We start from the raw sequence: 8,517 nt of genomic DNA on the forward strand, positions 1-8,517 counted from the left end.
GACGGATGAAGACTCCTCACAGGGAAGAGGCTCCCAGGACAGAAAGCGATTGTTCCATTTCTACGGTTAATCGGGCTCAATCATTGGCACCTGAGAGCCCAAGGTTGCCTCCTATACCCTGGGCGCAAAGCTCGACCATGCATGCTACGTGAGGGTCCGGGAAATTGCTGTTTCTCATTCCAGAACTCCAGACCGATGAAGATTCCTCCCTGGGAAAAGGTGTCAGGACAGAAAGCGATTGTTCCTTTTCTAGGGTTAATGGGGCTCCATCATTGACACCTGAGAGCCGAAGGCTGCAACCTTTTCCCTGAGCGCAAAGCTCGACGGTGCGTGCCACTTGCGGGTCCAGGAATTTGCCGTTTCTCATCCCAGAATTCCAGGCCGATGAAGATTTCTCCCAGGGAAAAGGTGCCAGGACAGAAAGCAATTGTGCCTTTTCTAGGGGTAATGGGGCCCCAAAATTGACACCCGAGAGCCCAAGGCTGCCACCTTTTCCCTGGCCGCAAAGCTCGACGGAGCGTTCCACGTGCGGGTCCGGGAAAGTGCCATTTTTCAGCCCAGAATTCCAGACCTATGAAGATTCCTCAGAGGGAAAAGGTACCAGGAGACAAAGCCATTGTGTATTTTGTAATGCTAATTGGGCGCCATCATTGGCACCTGAGAGCCCAAGGCTGCCACCTTTTCCCTGGGTGCAAAGCTCGACGGTGCATACCCTGTGCGGGTCCGGGAAAGGGCCGTTTTTCAGCCCAGAATTCCAGACGGAAGTCGATTCCTCTCTGGGAAAAGGTGTCAGGACAGAAAGCCATTGTGCCTTTCCTAGGGGTAATGGGGCCCCATCTTTGGCACCTGAGAGCCCAAGGCTGCCACCTTTTCCCTGGGCGCAAATGTCGACGGCGCGTGCCACTTGCAAGTCCGGGAATGTTCTGTTTCTCATCCCAGAATTCCAAGCCAGCGAAGATTTCTCCCTGGGAAAAGGTGCCAGGACAAAAAGCAATTGTGCCTTTTCTAGGGTTAATGGGGCCCCAAAATTGGCAGCTGAGAGCCCAGGGCTGCCACCTTTTCCCTGGGCGCAAAGCTCGACGGTGCGTGCCACATGCGGGTAAGGGAAAGAGCCGTTTTCAGCCCAGAATTCCAGACCAATTAAGATTCCACCCAGGGAAAAGGTGCCAGGACAGAATGCGATTGCTCTTTTTCTAGGGCTAATGGGGCCCCATCATTGGCACCTGAGAGCCCAGGGATGCCATTTTTTGCCTGGGCACAAAGCTCGACGGTGCGTTCCACTTGCAGGTCCGGGGAAGTGCCGTTTTTCAGCCCAGAATTCCAGACGGAAGAAAATTCCTCCCTGGGAAAAGGTGCCAGGACAGAAAGCAAGTGTTATTTTTCTAGTGTTAACGGGGACCCATCATTGGCACCTGAGAGCCCATGACTGCCACCTTTTCCCTGGGCACAAAGCTAGATGGTGCCTGCCACGTGCAGGTCAGAGAAAGACCTTTGTTCAGCCCAGGATTCCAGACAGATGACGACTCCTCCCAGGGAAAAGGCTCCCAGGACAGAAAGCTATTGTTCCATTTCTAGTGTTAATGGGGGCCCGTCATTGGCATCTGAGAGCCAGAGGTTGCCTCCTTTTCCCTGGGCGCAAAGCACGACAGTGCGTGCCACGTGCTGGTCCCAGAAAGTTCCATTTTACAGCCCAGAAATCCAGACCAATGAAGACTCCTCCCAGGGAAAAGGTGCCAGGACAGAAAACAATTGTACTTTTTGTAAAGGTAATGGGGCCCCATCATTGGAACCTGAGAGCCCAAGCTGCCACCTTTTCCCTGGCCGCAAAGCTCGACGGAGCGTTCCACGTGCGGGTCCGGGAAAGTGCCATTTTTCAGCCCAGAATTCCAGACCTATGAAGATTCCTCAGAGGGAAAAGGTACCAGGAGAAAAAGACATTGTGTATTTTGTAATGCTAATTGGACCCCATCATTGGCACCTGAGAGCCCAAGGCTGCCACCTTTTCCCTGGGCGCAAAGCTCGACGGTGCATACCCTGTGCGGGTCCAGGAAAGGGCCATTTTTCAGCCCAGAATTCCAGACGGAAGTCGATTCCTCTCTGGGAAAAGGTGTCAGGACAGAAAGCCATTGTGCCTTTTCTAGGGGTAATGGGGCCCCATCTTTGGCACCTGAGAGCCCAAGGCTGCCACCTTTTCCCTGGGCGCAAATGTCGACGGTGTGTACCTTGTGTGGGTCCGGGAAAGTGCCATTTTTCAGCCCAGAATTCCAAACCTATGAAGATTCCTCAGAGGGAAAAGGTACCAGGAGACAAAGACATTGTGTATTTTGTAATGCTAATTGGGCGCCATCATTGGCACCTGAGAGCCCAAGGCTGCCACCTTTTCCCTGGGTGCAAAGCTCGACGGTGCATACCCTGTGCGGGTCCGGGAAAGGGCCGTTTTTCAGCCCAGAATTCCAGACGGAAGTCGATTCCTCTCTGGGAAAAGGTGTCAGGACAGAAAGCCATTGTGCCTTTCCTAGGGGTAATGGGGCCCCATCTTTGGCACCTGAGAGCCCAAGGCTGCCACCTTTTCCCTGGGCGCAAATGTCGACGGCGCGTGCCACTTGCAAGTCCGGGAATGTGCCGTTTCTCATCCCAGAATTCCAGGCCAGCGAAGATTTCTCCCTGGGAAAAGGTGCCAGGAGAGAAAGCCATTGTGGCTTTTCTAGGGTTAATGGGGCCCCAAAATTGGCAGCTGAGAGCCCAGGGCTGCCACCTTTTCCCTGGGCGTAAAGCTCGACGGCGCGTGCCACATGCGGGTAAGGGAAAGAGCCGTTTTCAGCCCAGAATTCCAGACCAATGAAGATTCCTCCCAGGGAAAAGGTGCCAGGACAGAAAGCGATTGTGCCTTTTCTAGGGGTAATGGGGCCCCATCATTGGCACCTGAGAGCCCAAGGCTGCCACCTTTTGCCTGGGCACAAAGCTCGACGGTGCGTTCCACTTGCAGGTCTGGGGAAGTGCCGTTTTTCAGCCCAGAATTCCAGACGGACGAAAATTCCTCCCAGGGAAAAGGTGCCAGGACAGAAAGCGATTGTTATTTATCTAGTGTTAACAGGGACCCATCATTGGCACCTGAGAGCCCAAGGCTGTCACCTTTTCCCTGGACGCAAAGCTCGATGGTGCGTTCCACTTGCAGGTCCAGGAAAGTGACGATTCTCAGACCAGAATTCCAAACCGATGAAGATTCCTACCTGGGAAAAGGTGCCAGGACAGAAAGCCATTGTGCCTTTTGTAGGGGTAATGGGGCAGCATCATTGGCAGCTGAGTGCCCAAGGCTGCTCCCTTTTCCCTGGGCACAAAGTTCGACGGTGTGTACCTTGTGCGGGTTTGGGGCAGTGCCATTTTTGAACCCAGATTTCCAGACGGACGAAGATTCCTCCCTGGGAAAAGGTGCCAGGACTGAAAGCAAGTGTTATTTTTCTAGTGTTAATGGGGCCCCATCATTGGCACCTGAGAGCCCAAGGCTGCCACCTTTTGCCTGGGCGCAAATGTCGACGGCGCGTGCCACTTGCGGGTCCGGGAAAGTGCCATTTTTCAGCCCAGAATTCCAGAAGGACGGAGACACCTCCCAGGGAAAAGGTGCCACGTGAGAAATCGAATTGTCCTTTTCTAGGGTCAATGGTGCCCCATCATTGGCACCTCAGAGTTCAAGGCTGCCACCTTTTCCGTGGGCGCAAACATCAACGGCGCGTACCACTTTCTTGTCTGGGAAAGGGCCGTTTTTCAGCCCTGAATTCCAGACGGATGAAGACTCCTCACAGGGAAGAGGCTCCCAGGACAGAAAGCGATTGTTCCATTTCTACGGTTAATCGGGCTCCATCATTGGAACCTGAGAGCCCAAGGTTGCCTCCTATACCCTGGGCGCAAAGCTCGACCATGCGTGCTTCGTGAGGGTCCGGGAAATTGCCGTTTCTCATTCCAGAATTCCAGACCGATGAAGATTCCTCCCTGGGAAAAGGTGTCAGGACAGAAAGCGATTGTTCCTTTTCTAGGGTTAATGGGGCTCCATCATTGACACCTGAGAGCCGAAGGCTGCAACCTTTTCCCTGAGAGCAAAGCTCGACGGTGCGTGCCACTTGTGGGTCCGGGGAAGTGCCGTTTTTCAGCCCAGAATTCCAGACGGACGAAAATTCCTCCCTGGGAAAAGGTGCCAGGACAGAAAGCGATTGTTATTTATCTAGTGTTAACGGGGCCCATCGTTGGCACCTGAGAGCCCAAGGCTGCCACCTTTTCCCTGGGCGCAAAGCTAGATGGTGCCTGCCACGTGCAGGTCAGAGAAAGTGCTGTGTTCAGCCCAGGATTCCAGACGGCTGGCGACTCCTCCCAGGGAAAGGGTTCCCAGGACAGAAAGCGATTGTTCCATTTCTGGTGTTAATGGGGGCCCGTCATTGGCATCTGAGAGCCAGAGGTTGCCTCCTTTTCCCTGGGCGCAAAGCATGACAGTGCGTGCCACGTGCTGGTCCCAGAAAGTGCCATTTTACGGCCCAGAATTCCAGAACAATGAAGACTCCTCCCAGGGAAAAGGTGCCAGGACAGAAAGCCATTGTGCTTTTTGTAAAGGGAATGGGGCCCCATCATGGGCACCTGAGAGACCAAGACTGCCACTTTTTCCCTGGACGCAAAGCTCGATGGTGCGTTCCACTTGCGGGTCCAGGAAAGTGACGATTCTCAGACCAGAATTCCAAACCGATGAAGATTCCTCCCTGGGAAAAGGTGCCAGGACAGAAAGCCATTGTGCCTTTTGTAGGGGTAATGGGGCAGCATCATTGGCACCTGAGAGCCAAAGGCTGCCCTCTTTTCCCTGGGCGCAAAGCTCGATGGTTTGTACCTTGTGCGGGTTTGGGGCAGTGCCATTTTTGAACCCAGATTTCCAGACGGACGAAGATTCCTCCCTGAGAAAAGGTGCTAGGACAGAAAGCAAGTGTTATTTTTCTAGTGTTAACAGGGCCCCATCATTGGCACCTGAGAGCCCAAGGCTGCCACCTTTTGCCTGGGCGCAAATGTCGACGGCGCGTGCCACTTGCGGGTCCGGGGAAGTGCCATTTTTCAGCCCAGAATTCCAGAAGGACGGAGACACCTCCCAGGGAAAAGGTGCCAGGTGAGAAATCGAATTGTCCTTTTCTAGGGTCAATGGTGCCCCATCATTGGCACCTGAGAGTTCAAGGCTGCCACCTTTTCCGTGGGCGCGAACATCAACGGCGCGTACCACTTTCCTGTCCAGGAAAGTGCCATTTTTCAGCCCTCAATTCCAGACGGATGAAGACTCCTCAAAGGGAAGAGGCTCCCAGGACAGAAAGCGATTGTTCCATTTCTAGGGTTAATTGGCCCCCATCGTTGGAACCTGAGAGCCCAAGGTTGCCTCCTATACCCTGGGCGCAAAGCTCGACGGTGCGTGCCACTTGCGGGTCCGGGAAATTGCCGTTTCTCATTCCAGAATTCCAGACTGATGAAGATTTCTCCCTGGGAAAAGGTGTCAGGACAGAAAGCAATTGTGCCTTTTCTAGAGTTAATGGGGCCCCAAAATTGACACCTGAAAGCCCAAGGCTGCCACCTTTTCCCTGGGCGCAAAGCTCGATGGAGCGTTCCATGTGCGGGTCCCGGAAAGTGCCACTTTTAAGCCCAGAATTCCAGACCTATGAAGATTCCTCAGAGGGAAAAGGTACCAGGAGAAAAAGCCATTGTGTATTTTGTAATGCTAATTGGGCCCCATCATTGGCACCTGAGAGCCCAAGGCTGCCACCTTTTCCCTGGGTGCAAAGCTCGACGGTGCATACCCTGTGCGAGTCCGGGAAAGGGCCATTTTTCAGCCCAGAATTCCAGACGGAAGTCGATTCCTCTCTGGGAAAAGGTGTCAGGACAGAAAGCCATTGTGCCTTTCCTAGGGGTAATGGGGCCCCATCTTTGGCACCTGAGAGCCCAAGGCTGCCACCTTTTCCCTGGGCGCAAATGTCGACGGCGCGTGCCACTTGCAAGTCCGGGAATGTGCCGTTTCTCATCCCAGAATTCCAGGCCAGCGAAGATTTCTCCCTGGGAAAAGGTGCCAGGACAGAAAGAGATTGTGCCTGTTTTAGGGTTAATGGGGCCCAAAAATTGGCAGCTGAGAGCCAGAGGTTGCCTCCTTTTCCCTGGGCGCAAAGCACGACAGTGCGTGCCACGTGCTGGTCCCAGAAAGTGCCATTTTACAGCCCAGAATTCCAGACCAATGAAGATTCCTCCCAGTGAAAAGGTGCCAGGACAGGAAGCGATTGTTCTTTTTCCAGGGGTAATGGCGCCCCATCATTTGTACCTGAGAGCCGAAGGCTGCCACCATTTGCCTGGGCACAAATGTCGACGGCGCGTGCCACTTGCGGGTCCGGGGACGTGCCATTTTTCAGCCCAGAATTCCAGACGGACCAAGACACCTCCCAGGGAAAAGGTGCCAGGTCAGAAATCGAATTTGTCCTTTTCTAGGGTCAATGGTGCCCCATCATTGGCACCTGAGAGTTCAAGGCTGCCACCTTTTCCGTGAGCGCAAACATCAACGGCGCGTACCACTTTCTTGTCTGGGAAAGGGCCGTTTTTCAGCCCTCAATTCCAGACGGATGAAGACTCCTCACAGGGAAGAGGCTCCCAGGACAGAAAGCGATTGTTCCATTTCTACGGTTAATCGGGCCCCATCATTGGCACCTGAGAACCCAAGGTTGCCTCCTATACCCTGGGTGCAAAGCTCGACCATGCGTGCTACGTAAGGGTCCGGGAAATTGCCGTTTCTCATTCCAGAATTCCAGACCGATGAAGATTCCTCCCTGGGAAAAGGTGCCAGGACAGGAATGGATTTCTCCTTTTCTAGGAGTAATGTGGACCCATCATTGGCACCTGAGAGCCCAAGGCTGCAACCTTTTCCCTGAGCGCAAAGCTCGACGGTGTGTGCCACTTGCGGGTCCAGGAATGTGCTGTTTCTCATCCCAGAATTCGAGGCCGATGAAGATTTCTCCCAGGGAAAAGGTGCCAGGACAGAAAGCGATTGTTCTTTTTCTAGGGGTAATGGGGCCCGTCATTGGCACCTGAGAGCCCAAGGATGCCACCTTTTCCTTGGGCACAAAGCTCGACGGTGCGTTCCACTTGCAGGTCCGGGGAAGTGCCGTTTTTCAGCCCAGAATTCCAGACGGATGAAAATTCCTCCCTGGGAAAAGGTGCCAGGACAGAAAGCAAGTGTTATTTATCTAGTGTTAACGGGGCCCCATCATTGGCACCTGAGAGCCCAAGGCTGTCACCTTTTCCCTGGGCACAAAGCTAGATGGTGCCTGCCACTTGTAGGTCAGAGAAAGACCTTTGTTCAGCCCAGGATTCCAGACGGATGACGACTCCTCCCAGGGAAAAGACTCCCAGGACAGAAAGCGATTATTCCATTTCTAGTCTTAATGGGGGCCCGTCATTAGCATCTGAGAGCCAGAGGTTGCCTCCTTTTCCCTGGGCGCAAAGCACGACAGTGCGTGCCACGTGCTGGTCCCAGAAAGTGCCATTTTACAGCCCAGAATTCCAGACGGATGAAAATTCCTCCCAGGGAAAAAGTGCCAGGACAGAAAGCGATTGTTATTTATCTAGTGTTAACGGGGCCCCATCATTGGCACCTGAGAGCCCAAGGCTGTCACCTTTTCCCTGGGCACAAAGCTAGATGGTGCCTGCCACTTGTAGGTCAGAGAAAGACCTTTGTTCAGCCTAGGATTCCAGACGGATGACGACTCCTCCCAGGGAAAAGGCTCCCAGGACAGAAAGCGATTATTCCATTTCTAGTCTTAATGGGGGCCCGTCATTGGCATCTGAGAGCCAGAGGTTGCCTCCTTTTCCCTGGGCGCAAAGCACGACAGTGCGTGCCACGTGCTGGTCCCAGAAAGTGCCATTTTACAGCCCAGAATTCCAGACCAATGAAGACTCCTCCCAGGGAAAAGGTGCCAGGACAGAAAGCCATTGTGATTTTTGTAAAGGTAATGGGGCCCCATCATTGGCACCTGAGAGCCCAAGACTGCCACCTTTTCCCTGGACGCAAAGCTCGATGGTGCGTTCCACTTGCGGGTCCAGGAAAGTGACGATTCTCAGACCAGAATTTCAAACCGATGAAGATTCCTCCCTGGGAAAAGGTGCCAGGACAGAAAGCCATTGTGCCTTTTGTAGGGGTAATGGGGCACCATCATTGGCAGCTGAGAGCCCAAGGCTGCCCCCTTTTCCCTGGGCACAAAGCTCGACGGTGTGTACCTTGTGCGGGTTTGGGTCAGTGCCATTTTTGAACCCAGATTTCCAGACCGAAGAAGATTCCTCCCTGGGAAAAGGTGCCAGGACAGAAAGCAAGTGTTATTTTTCTAGTGTTACCAGGGACCCATCATTGGCACCTGAGAGCCCAAGGCTGCCACCTTTTGCCTGGGCGCAAAGCTTGATGGTGCCTGCCACGTGCAGGTCAGAGAAAGTGCTTTGTTCAGCCCAGGATTCCAGACGGATGACGAC

The sequence above is a fragment of the Pithys albifrons genome, chromosome 11 (assembly GCF_047495875.1).
Source record: "Pithys albifrons albifrons isolate INPA30051 chromosome 11, PitAlb_v1, whole genome shotgun sequence".
NCBI classification, from domain to species: domain Eukaryota; kingdom Metazoa; phylum Chordata; class Aves; order Passeriformes; family Thamnophilidae; genus Pithys; species Pithys albifrons.